This window comes from Vicugna pacos, chromosome 4 (assembly GCF_048564905.1).
Source record: "Vicugna pacos chromosome 4, VicPac4, whole genome shotgun sequence".
Classification (NCBI taxonomy): Eukaryota; Metazoa; Chordata; class Mammalia; order Artiodactyla; family Camelidae; genus Vicugna; species Vicugna pacos.
This window is the reverse complement of record NC_132990.1, coordinates 23,332,037-23,345,000: the sequence shown is the minus strand read 5'-3', so window position 1 is coordinate 23,345,000 and position 12,964 is coordinate 23,332,037. Positions and strand designations below refer to the sequence as shown.

Here is a 12,964-nt window from a genome sequence, read left to right as displayed (position 1 = left end):
ATGTAATATAACATATGTATTATTAAATCAGTCTAGTAACTATATTCCATTTTACAATAGGCACCAAGTCTTCTGCATGTAACTAACAAAGATGGAAGTTTTACTGAGGAGGAGGACAGAATGAAATAAAGAAAGGAAATGTGGAGGAGGAGGAGGAGAGGGGGCCAATAAGGCAACACTTCATGAGGAGAGGGACCTCAAAGGTTCTAAACATGACTTGGGAAAGGGGAGCAATGGAGAAAAAAGAGAAGAACTTTAACACCTGCTTGCATTCTAAATTCTTTAAATAGACATTTTGAGAATAGAGGCTAGTAACTAATTCATGGATGAACATGAAGTTATTGTTATCTAAAATATAGAAATCCTTGTCAGGGTGATTGCTGAGACTATCGATTATGTTTCTGTCCAGGATTGCTTCCTTGCTATTCTCCTCTGGAATGAGACATGAACTTGGAAATTTCCTGATAAACACTTAACAGCCAGGAACAGAATATTGTTAGTATAGAACAGAGGAAAGAACACAGGCAAATCCAACAAGCCCACCTATGTGGTGATCAGGTAAGATAATTAACCTTTCTGAGCTTCAGTTTCCTTGTCGGTAAAGCACAGAGCCTGCAAAAAGTAGACAGGCTATATTTGGGAGTTAACTATGAGTATTAAATAAGCGTAACTTCTTGTTTATAAACAAAAGTTTCAGAGTATGTTTCTGACAGTTGCAAGTATTAGATATATTTCAACATTCAACCTTTAAAATTTTTTCAAGCACAAGTAGAATTAGATAAATGAACAAGAAATAAAGACTAATAAAGTAAAATACTGACTGCAAACTCTCTCGTAAAGCATATTACCCACCATTTTCATTATAACTTCATTGATTTCTTTAATTATAATTTTACAACAAGCAACAGCCCAGAATCTTGTGGTATTAGCAAGAAGGCTCTTTCAAACTGAAAGGCACAGAAGCTAACAGCTGTCAGGGTTTAGAGTCACACCAACCTGGGTTCCTGCCCTGAGTCTACCAATTTCCTATGCTGTGTGATCTGGGGCAAGAGAAACTCATGTTCTCGTCCATAAAACAGAAATAATAAGAGTGGCCGCAATAAAGGTCCAGGCCCTGGGTGACAAAATAATCACTGTACGGCTATTTACCCATAAAGCCCAAAGACATTAAATGTGATTTGCCCAAGGCAGCAAGCTGGTGATTGAACACAAATCTCTTGCCTTCCTAGTCCAAACACAGACTGTAACGCACTTGCCTGTCTCCCCAGAAGAGAGCTCCATCTTTCCCTCTCACCATCCACACATGGGGAGAGGATCAGGTTTGCCATCTGAGAGAGTCCATTCATAGCCTCGGAAGCAGATGCAACATTTGATCCCATGTGACTTCTTAGAACCGGAATTCATTCATTTCAAATTCTCAAGTGGATCAGTTATTTTGGTTGGGGTTTAAATGGCCTAAGTCTCTATGTCCTTAGAACAAAGACCCTGTTAGACAGGCACTATCTCTGAGAGGCAGGTGATAGGGGCTGTAGGTCAAAGGAAGAGTTGTTGACAATGAGATAAGAACCAAAAACGGGCCCCCTGCTGGATCCCTCTTTATTGATCTTTTGAGAGATCTTGATCATGCAACGCATTAGAGCCGGGACAGATGTGAAAACATCGGGACTGTGTTCCTTTTTTTTTAATGAAGAAATAAAAATGCCTTTGATTGCAGAAACCAAACTTCAGTCCTGAGAAAGAGCCCGGCTTGAGGAGCAAGAACATCCTCAGTTCAGTTTTTGCCTCTATCATGGACCTAAGCAAGTGAGTCCCTAGCACTTTTATTTCACCATCAGTTTTCAATAGATGAAGCCAGGGTGCCTGCTGAATCCCTTTCCTAACAGCCTGCTGCACAGCAATTCACAAGTTTGCAAGACCAAGACAAACTGTCGTAAGGTAGGGAGTGCAGATTCTGTCTTTAATTATTATCTGTATCTAAGACAGAAAGATGTCATCAAACAGAGCCCTATCTTCCCCAAAAAGATGGGAAAAGGCAAAGAGTCACTTTAGAGTAAAAATACTTAAAGTACTTTAGGCGGTCATGATAATTCTATCTCTCTCAATAAAACGGCAACTCATAATGGAAAGGCATAGTGGTTTACATTTCCATGTGTATATGTATGTGTGTGTGTGTGTTTGTTTGATAAGATCCTCGGCAATCAGTGAGACAGGTATGGTGGGGGTTATTTCCAACATACCCATTTAACTGATGGGAAGACCAAAGCCCAGTATATAAAAATTTGCCTAAGTTCACACAGTAAGAAAATAAGTGTGTTGAAAGCAAGAAGCCACAGATTTCGACGCAAATTCTACTCTGTCAATATCCTAAAGGAATACAATTTGAAGAGCTAAATATAAATGTATAATTTAAAGTGTATAAAAGGATGCTTTATCATTTCTTATTGATGCCTGGATGGCCAGGGTCCTGATGAGTAATGATAAAGGTAGAGAAGATGATTAAGAATCCCTTTAGTCTTTTCCTGCCCCCTGCCTACTTACCCATCCCAGTTAATGACAGTACTTAAAAATCTGTAATGCAAATGTAAAGCCACTAAAGTAACCTATGGTTAAAAACTTCCTTTGCTTTATAAAAAGACTTCTATTGTAATATGAATTGTCCCTGGTACCTGTCTAATAGGGCCCACTGTTATGCAATCTGTAGGACAGGCTTGGAGGTCTTCCACAAAACAGCATACTTCCCCTACTCATTTGTCTTGGCAGAGGTGGGGCAAGAAAGCTGTGGCGAGACAGAAGAGAGGCATTCATTCTGCCTTTGTCTTCAGACTTGCAGCCAAGGAGTCCTGAATAAACAGCTCTCACCTGAATAACCACAGCTAAAAGAAGGGCTGCAGTCTTCCGAGGCTGTTTGGTTTAATGTGAATGACAACTGACTGAGTCTGGGGGACCAGATGATGCCGCAGCAGTTCTGGGGGCCAGCACCACCAATGTCCATTCAGGACAGGAGAGGCCCTGGCAGGCAGGACCTGTGGCCAAATCCAAATCCCTGCTTCTCACACTGCAGGTCAGGTCACCAGCATCAGTGCATGGCGAAATCATTTTAGTTGCACTCAACAGTTTGTGCTTTTGTGAAATGGAACAGAACAGAAAAAATGCATGGCATGTGATAAGAATAGATACTATTTCGTGTATACGTATATGGTCAAAAAGGCTTAAAAGCCGTTATTCCAAAGGGAGAAGCCACGATCTGCTTCTATTCCTGATAGTAACACTGTAAAGCAGACAACGTACTGCTAGATCCTCCAGTATTTTTCAGTAGAAGCCAGAGTTCTGAACTGTTACATGAAATCTCCCCAATTTTTAAACTAAAGTTCGAACTGTTTAAAACAGTATACCGGCCGAACCAAACCTATCTGAAGGCTGGACCTGACTTCTTGATCTCTGGCTTCCAAGAAATCCGTACCTAGGTACCGTAAGTGAGGCAGCAGAACCCATCTTAAGAAAGCACGTGAGCAGAGCGTTTCTGTTCAATGTCCCTGGGAGACTGTGTGCAGAGGCACTCCCAGAAGACATCTGCTATGGCAATACCAGCATTGCAAGAAAAGAATGCATGATCAGGTGAGGGAGGAAGCACCTGGCCTTGGTGACAGCGAAGTGACTGGGCAAAGAAACAAAAGAGCAGTGAGCTTAGCAGTTTCTGTAAGCCATCCTCTAGCTGAGTTAGATGACAGCATGGAGCCCTCAGACTGCCATCAGCTCCGACTTCCCCTTCACAAGTAGATACAAAAGACAAGACTGATCAGCTGGATAGATAGCTCTTCTTTCTTGAGGTGTGAAAAAGAAAGAAACCAAAGAACGCCATCATCAACAACAAGGTCACACTGTACAGCACAGGGTACTAAACTCAGTATCTTGTAATGAGCTATACTGAAAAAGAAAATGAAAAGGAATGCACACACACACGCACACAGATATGGATGACTGAATCACTATGCTGTACACCAGAAACTTAACATTGTGAAACGACAATGCCTCAATTAAAAAAAAAAATTATTTTTAAAGAGCACCACCATTAGCAGTCACATTTGAGTGCTTCAGCAGGAAGGGCTCTGCCTGCCCGTAAACAAGGACCATCTTCACTTACCCTGGAATTCCACAGAACAGGTCCAGGGGAATGAACTGGGGCTTGGCATTGAAGGGGCCATTCAGGTGGCTCCCCTTCTGCCACTTGGCTGTACAGAACTGGGACTGATGTGGTCAAGGACCTTCAGAGCTCTGGACGGATACAGAAGGGGCTCAGCCTTGGAGGTTGGTAGGACTGAGCTGAGGTTTCTTCAACCTCCCCCTCCCAGGGAAAAAGACACACAAAAACCAGGGACTGCTACCCACCCACAGTCCCCTCTGCCTTTTGAAAAAACACTTGGAGTCTTCCATGCAAACGTGTGGGCCCCCAGCCTGAGAGCTGGTCTTGCATCAAACAGAAAGCACGGCCAGACGCCAGCACCAGACCCAGCTGTTCCCCAAGCTCGTGGTGCAGGTGTGAGATCATCTCCATGAACCTCACCTGCCTGCAGTTTGTCACCTCAATGTCATTACCACAGGCAGAGATGCAGTTGGGGCTTTTGTTTTACTTCACACCAGGGGGAAGTCATTTTTGGAATTTTTCATCTTAAATAGATTTTTCTTAAATGTATGTGACACATATTCCTCACAGGACTTAATAAAATAGATATTTCTCATGCCTGGAAAGTAAACTACAGCTGCACAGATTGAAACAAAATTTATTTTTTAAAACTAACATATTCCGCTTGGAAGTAACATTCAAAACACATATTTAACTATCATTTCTGAAGAAGTTCAGAACCAGCAAAAATAGACCTCTCTTAGCAAGAGGCTTTTAATTAATATAATGCTAATTAACAGGACAAAGACAACACTAACAAAATAACACATTTACTAATATATCCTGGTATCTCTTTTTATCTACAAGGAAAAGAATACAATTTCAAAATGGGGAAAATTCCTATAGCTCTTTTCTTCACATCTAATTACCATCAGGGAAGTAAGCAGGAAAGCCATTATTTTCAGATCCTTAAAAACCTGAGTCTGACATTGTAAGAAAGGGAAGAAGTGCTAATTGTTACTATAAAGCTTCTATAGTTGCTTTAAAATGACTCCTTACAAACACAAATAAATAATCCCACTGAATTTCAAGAGCTTAAGCTGAACTGGAATAAAGGGAGCTATTCGTGTATGTCACTTCAATGCAAAGAACGTAGGTGCTTTCACTTGGCTGTGTTTTTCTATAGATCAAATGTATTCCCCAACCAGAAAGTGTCCAGCAGAAATAACAGTAATGGGAATGGGGTTTTCATGACATTCTCAGGTGACTTCCAAGATCTCCTTGTCACAATCAAGACCGTTACAATGGCAACAGGAAACGAGCCTCTGGGACTGCACAGCCTCCCCAGACAGGGTGTACTAAAAGGATTTGGCTTGTCTCGCTCCTCTTGATTATGCAATATATGCTAGAAGCGGAAGAATGGTGACACGGACCACTGGGCTGTGGACAATGTTTTCTGGTCCCACTTGTTTCATCTCCTCATTTATGATTTTGTGTGCTGCCCTGACATTTGCAGTGAGATGACGGTGGACGTAACACCAGGCAAGAGCAAAGAGATACGTTCAGCCTTGTCTATAAGGTGAAGAACGCAGGGAACTACACATTGAGGTCCTCGCTGGGCAGGCATGTCAGCACACATGTGTACACACACGTACGTACGTACACACACACACACACAGCTATACACAGGCTCCTCATGTGTCTTTATCCGCACAGATGTATAAACATGCCTGGCCTCGCACAATAAAAATCTTCCTTGAAGTTGTGATCAATATTTTGCAACTCAAATATTCAAAGGCCCTAGAGAAGCTTACGATTTGAAAGAAATTTATTATGACTCTTTTCATAAACTAGTATTTGTTAATATAAATAATAACCCCTAGCCTGGCCAAGTTTGGATTTACATATTCAGAAACAGCATGCAAACCCAAACGCAGAGATGACAGCTAAACCACCTTGGGATGCATCCTTGTCTTGTAACATTTTACCTTGTGGGTAAGTAGGTAACCGTGACTTCAAATGGTGATATTTGAAATAAGAGGTATCACCTAGACATTGTTCAAACAAGAAAAATACCTTAAAGATGATTATTTGAAACAGAAGCAGGGAAACTCAACATAATGTGCCAACTGCCACACCCATAGAACATTTAGGGGGCCCCTCCACATTATAGCGGTTTTAACCTCTCAAAGACCTACCAAGATAAATAAACCACATCTGTCCTTGGGGACTGGCAAGTGCCTTTCCATTCCCTGTTAGTTCTAAGGCACTCAGACAATGCTATTCACTGCACCTTATGATCTCAAGCAAAACCAGCACTTCAAATGATCATCTCTATCTAGATTACCATACCCCCATCCCATAGTATAAATATTCAGAGCAAAGAACAAGCTATCATGAAAAACTATTATGGGGAAGTGAGACCCCAAGAAATTACTGAATGCATAACCAGCAAGATTTACACATTGCTTGACCAATTTCCTAAAAGAGAATGCTCAAATCACACTCTTACATTACCCTTGGAAGGACAGTCCAGTTATGAACCCATGATGGCTAAAGCCAACAGCAAATTGACTGCCAAAAGACAGCACAACACTATGCGTGGGATATGTGAAAACCAAGTAATTAAGAGATGTGCATTTTATAAAATCATTTGAAGTAACACACATAAAGTAGTTTGAAGGTTTTTCAACTATTATCAGCAGTTCAGAGTAATGGTGTTTCATTATTACAGAGCAGTAGAATTCATCGAAGCCAAAGGCTACTTGGAATTAACATAACTAAATATTTCAAAATACTTTTAAAGTCTTTGTGCTTTTTTTAAAAATGTTATCTCTTAAATTCACTTCCTTAATGGAAAACAAACTCATTCTTTCTGAACCAAAGGAAAAGAAAATCCTTAATTCCTCTAATTTATATTTTTCAACAGGCTTCTACTTTTTATTATTATAAATGGGTTTCCACCTATGATAACTAAATGTAGCTTCCTCCTCGTAATAAGGGGAAACCATAAGGTAGCAACAGAGGGAATTCTGTATCTCCCAAGAAAGGAAGAAGAGTGAGTTAGCAACTCAGAGCACATGGCTCTGAAGTAGCCTAGTCAAGTCTTCCTTGACTTGAGGTCAGAAGCTGCTCACTCCTTTGCTCCCTCATTTGACATAAGCTTTATTTCACCCATTAACACCTTTCTTTTCTAATTTTCCTTACCCAGAATCATTGAATTCAAGAAGTTAAGGGGTAAAAGTAGGGGGAAAGGAGGGGAGTACGTGGATGCCATCACCACAGGAAAAAATAATAGTAAAAATAAAGATACTGTAACAAAACAGTGTTACAACAGTGCGGTACAACAGACATATGTGAGCCACACACGTAATTTAAAATTTTCTAGTAGTCACATTAAGTTCTTTTTAAAGACAAGATTAATTTTTTGGATGAAGGCAGTTAAAAGGTACAGACTCCCGATTACAAGATAAATAAGTACTAGGGATGTAATGTACAGCTTGATAAATATAATTAACATTTCCATACGTTATATATGAAAGTTGTTAAGAAAGTAAATCCTAAGAGTTCTTATCACAAGCCAAAAACTGTTCTTTCTATTTCTGTAATTTGGTATCTCTATGAGATGATGGTTGCTCACTAATCTTATTGTGATAATCATTTCATGATGTATGTAAGTGAAATCATTATGCTGTATACCTTAAACTTATACACTGATATATGTCAATTATACCTCAGTAAAACTGGGGGCAGCACAGGGAACTATATTCAGTATCTTGTAATAATCTTTCATGAAAATGAAGATATATATGTATATATGTATATGCGTGACTGGACACTTTGCTGTACACCAGAAGTTGACAAATTGTAACTGACTATATTTTCCTTAAAAAAAAAATGGGGCAAAAGATGAGATTTTAATATAATTTACTTAACTCAAATTATTCAAAATAGTATCATTTCAACATGAAATAAACATAAAAAATTGAGATATTTAGCTTTATATTTTTTACACCGAGGTTCCAAATTCCAGTGTGTATTATACACTTACAGTCCATCTCAACTTGGACCAGCCACAGTTCAAGTGCTCAAGAGCCACATATGGCTGGTGGCTTCTGAACTGGATGGTGCAGGCTTGCGAGCTGCCAGGTGCTGTTCAAAATGCTTTAAATGCAGAGATTCATTTTACCCTCACTACAATCCTACAAGGTAAACACTGCCATTACTCTCATTTTATAGATGAAGAACTTACAGAGCAGAGACCCCAAAAATCACATGCCAGTAGGTAACAGAGGAGAAAGTCAAACTACAGCCAACTGGCTACAACTACCATATTATTTATTAAAAGCCTACAGGGAGTTTGACAGACACAGAGCTGCATATCTAAATAAATTCTCTGATGTGCTCCTCAGAACAACCCTAGAAGATAAGTATTACTATCCCAATTTTATACACTGCTGCATCTTTAATAGAAGACACAGAGTAGGGACAGCATGACTTCACAAAGTAACACACAGTGGAAGATAGCAAGGGTGACCGTAAAAGAACATTCAGTCTAGTAAAACAATATAAAACCATTACAAAGGTTACTATACTACAAGGTATAATGAACTAAAAGAGAGGGGCAAAGGAGATTTAAAGGGAAAAACCTTAGCCCATTAAGAGAATAGACAAGGCCTTCATGGAAGAGGTAACATTTAAAAAGGACTTAATTAGGAGTCTAGAATAAACACTCCAAGAGCAAAAATAAGAGAGTGGAAGAAAGTAGTTCTACAAGAGTGTTAAAGGAAGGGCTAAAATAGTTAAAAACTGTCTGGAATGTAGAGTACATGTAGGAAAAACAATCGTCAGATGTGGTGTTGAAATTGTCCAACAGCCATGGCAGGGGAACAACTCAAACTCTGCAAAGTTTGAGGAGTCTGAGTTAGCATGATTAAAGCTGAGCCTTAGGTAAAATCAGTCTAGCAACACTGGGCAGGGTGGACAGCAACAGAAGAGCCTAGATATGGAAGGCTGGCAAGGATGCTGTTACAAAAAACCTAGGCAGGCAACTGCCATGGTCACAAGTCCCTTTTAAAACAGGAAGTAAGGATGTGGATTTGTGGCTGCAGAACCCTTAAGGTCTGGGATCTAAAGTTAGGTCAAAGCTGATGGGGTTTCAACCTTTGGTGACGAGCAGTGGTGGAACCATTAACAGAAACTCTGGATATAACATAATCCAACCAGCAGGCTAGTTAATCATAGTAAGTAGAAGTTTTTATTCCCACTCCCTTTTTTCCCCAGCCTCAACTTCCTGCTGTATCTGTGCTTCCCACATCACGATTTATACTACTATCTACTGGCCTTATAAATGGCTCTTATTTTAAATTAAAGAACTCCTTTCCTATCAAGCAAATCATTAGTGGCTAGCAGAAAGCAGCAAAGGGCATTATCTTTCAACTTAGAATAACTCTATACCTCCAAGTTCTTCAACTCAAAGACGGAAGAATTTCAGATTTGTAGCACAGCTGAATAATGCTCTGTAAGGGCTTAACAAACAGCCATGCCTAAAGTATTGGCCTTTTGTTTCAAGTTCTTAATGTTTTCAAGGACAAGTTAAAGACGATTTCCCTACAATCTACTTCTCTTTGCATTTATTTATTATTTTTCATGTTTAATTAAGAAACACTTCCACTTTAAGCAAATACTTCCCTTTTTTTTCCCTTTAATTACCTGACAAACGGTAGTAGAGCTGCATAAATTCTGCCTGAGGTTAAAGCTGGAGTAGAGCCTAATCACCAGCTTGAGACATTATTCTGGCCAAGTAAAGCAGAACTCATTTATCCCCCGTGTTTGAACAATACTTAGGCACTTCCGTTAAGACCTCCTTTTACCCAGTGTTGATTTTGATTAACCCCCTTTCCTAATTTGTGCGGGAAGTCTGGGCATTCTTCACACCACCACTGTAAGATTAAGAAAATGAACCTCAGTGCAGAGGTTCAGGTATGCACAGCCTCTTCAGTAGAAAACATGCACACATATGCCAGTCCTACCCCGTTAAATGCCAGCTTGGGCAGCCTTCTCTTGATTCAACTGATTTTGTTCTAGACACACCTTCAGATGTTTCTACTGTTTCCCCTAAAGGTATTCAAAATACAGTAATGAGAGGTGGTAGAAAAGTCAGGGGAAAAAATACACGTAAAACAAATGCCAAAAATAAGTATTATGCAATTAAGGATAAAGACTGTTAGCATAAGCTAAGAAAAATTAAGAAATTAAAACTATGAATCTCAAGAGACACACACACAGGTAATGCACCCGTACTTCTTTCTGTTCTCAAGAGGCCCCACTCCAAAGTCTAAGTCTCAAGTATGTCGTCTTACATGTGTGGTCTAAAGATGCTCAAAGCACTTTTCTTATCCTACAGTTCAATCTAGTAATAAAAGTATGGTGCTCTGGAAGACTGAATTCAGAGCAGCTGGGAAGTTTCACTGGAATCAAATGATCTCATCTGCCAACCATCCAGGACTCCCCAAAGTTTGGAAGTGCTCTGGTGTCACTGGAGATCTCTCCAGCAACTGACAAGGGAAGTGGAGAGGGTGGGGAAGCAGCTACCTTTCCATTTAGGGAAATCTTCCTGCATTCCAGTCCACTTTTCCATCTAAGATATAGAAACCACATAGGCAGAGCAGCTGATTCCAACTAAAAAGTCTGTTTTTCACATGGGTACTTGGAAGGGCTCTCAGGGAAGCATCTACTCAGGTAATCATTTGTGGACACACGAAACAGACTGGTGTGCAAGAAACAAGAGGTCCTAGAGACTCTGGCTACCTGACTCATTAGTGCTCAACTCTCTTTGGAAGCAACCGGCTGCCACTGGAGGACAACTTCCAAAAACTCTAGAGGCAGTGATGACAATGATGATAATGATGATGAAGACAGTAATGGCAGGAACCATTCTTGTGGAGCTAAGGATGTCTGGAAAGTACAAGGCCTTGAAGTTAGAAAGATCCTAATTCAAATTCAAACACTTCGAGCAACTCATCTAAACATTCTGAGTTCCCATTTCTTCATCCAAAAAATGAGAAAAGTGAAGAGGCATAAACCCAGAGAGCTGCTGTGGAAATAAATTTCTGCAGTGCTGATGGAAACACCTGGCACACAGAAAGTGGTTCACAAATATTCATTCATTACCCTCCCCTCCAGAGTACAGTTCATGGTGCCTTAAACAAATCAAGGAGAACTGACTGTTCTCCTCCCCAACAGGAGGAGACCCAGGATTTATAGCTTTTGCTCCTGTGGAGGCTTATATTCGCTCGACAAATGCTTATTGAGGACTCACTGTGTGCCAGGCTCTGTTCTGGGCATTTGGAATCTATATGCTTTAATTTCGACTTTGATGGAATTTGATTTACTTCTATTTTTTAAGGTCTGGGACTAAAAGCACAAATTCCTCAAAAAATAGACCAGTACTGAATTAACATTCATTTTTAAGATCATGACAACAGTTTGTCTGCTTCATTGTTTTGATGCAAGCATGATTCATATTTATTATTGTGCTATTCATCTGATGTCAACCTAAATGTCACCCAAAAATAGGCAAAGTTGCGGGAGACTGGGTCCTGAAAAACGACCAAAATTAATACAGTGTGAAATCACCAGCAGAAATGGTAAGCATACAAGTATAATAAGAAAAAATAAAAATGTAAGTCCAGAAAGGAAGGAGGGCAAGAGAGAGCCAAAGTGGAAGCTGAAGAGAGCACTGAAAGAACCCACAAGGAGCTGTGTGAGCTTGGGTACCACCGGAGATCAAGATTTCTAACAAATGATTAAAATGCGATGGCCATCATTATGGTGATGTTACTAAGGTGACACTACACCCTGGGACTCAGTTTTCTCAATCAGCAGAGATGTTCTGACTAGATCTGCGATTTTTAAGGGAGGGGAGTTTCAAATGTTTTAATTCATTAAAAAGGATGAGACATTTTTTTTAAAAAGGTTAAGAAGTACCTGGCTAGAGGATACTGCAGACGACTTCCACTTCTAACATCCTATCATGACGATATACTCTGGCTTCACTTGACCTCAGAGCCTTGGCAACAGAAAAAGAAAGTACCTTAATCAATTGTCCCCAACAGAAAACCAAATTCAAATATTTTAACAAAAACAAATGAACAAAAAGAGGGTCGTCACAAGGATCAATGAGAAAAAGGTGTCAAGGATTAAGAAGTGACATTAACTCAACCCTCTGTCCCTGTGTTTAAATTTTATAAGCTACCTGTACAATAAATCCTCAAGGGAAAAAAGCAAATAATTAAGCAGAGATGACATTTGTTAGATTTCACAGTCAATATAATAGTATGACATATAGTGCATGCATTTCTCTTTAAAAAAAAAAAATACTAGTTAGAAATATGTGTCCCAGTTTTTAATAAACTCTGCCAGAGCAGCAGAAATGATGCCCTGCCTACTAGAAAAGAGTCCAAAAATGTCAGCGAGTACAAACGGAATCACTGACGAGAGGATGCAGTCCAAGCCAATATTCACCGAAACTCAAGGATTACATACATGGTATTAAGGCTACCCATATGTTGCAAACCAGTGGGTATTCGTATCAGGCACTCTGCAAATATCACCTCATCTTATATCTACAACTCCTTGAGATATATATATCTCCATCCTTAAAATGGCAATAATAAAGTCCAGAGAAGTCACATTTCTAGGAAGTCAAAGACCCAAAATTCAAATGATAGGTTTACTTGGCTCCACGCCCCTGCTTTCTAACTAAGTCTCTACCCTCATTAAAAGCCACCAAAAAAAAATGGCACTTTCCAGGCGGAAAACAATTTTCAGAGCATGTTATTT

The 12,964-nt window shown here is 39.8% G+C and overlaps 1 protein-coding gene across 12 annotated transcripts in view; it reads right to left on the bottom strand.

Moving 5' to 3' along the window:
- BNC2 (basonuclin zinc finger protein 2) overlaps positions 1-12,964 on the bottom strand; it is a 403,534-nt gene that overhangs the window by 345,999 nt on the left and 44,571 nt on the right. For 7 of the 12 annotated variants that reach the window (XM_072959379.1, XM_072959368.1, XM_072959370.1 and 4 more), the window contains exon 2: positions 12,110-12,191. The exons of the other annotated variants lie outside the window; for them this stretch is intronic. The gene's annotated coding sequence lies outside the window, so the exon portion shown is untranslated. The remainder of the gene's footprint in view (positions 1-12,109; positions 12,192-12,964) is intronic. 12 annotated transcript variants of the gene reach the window in all.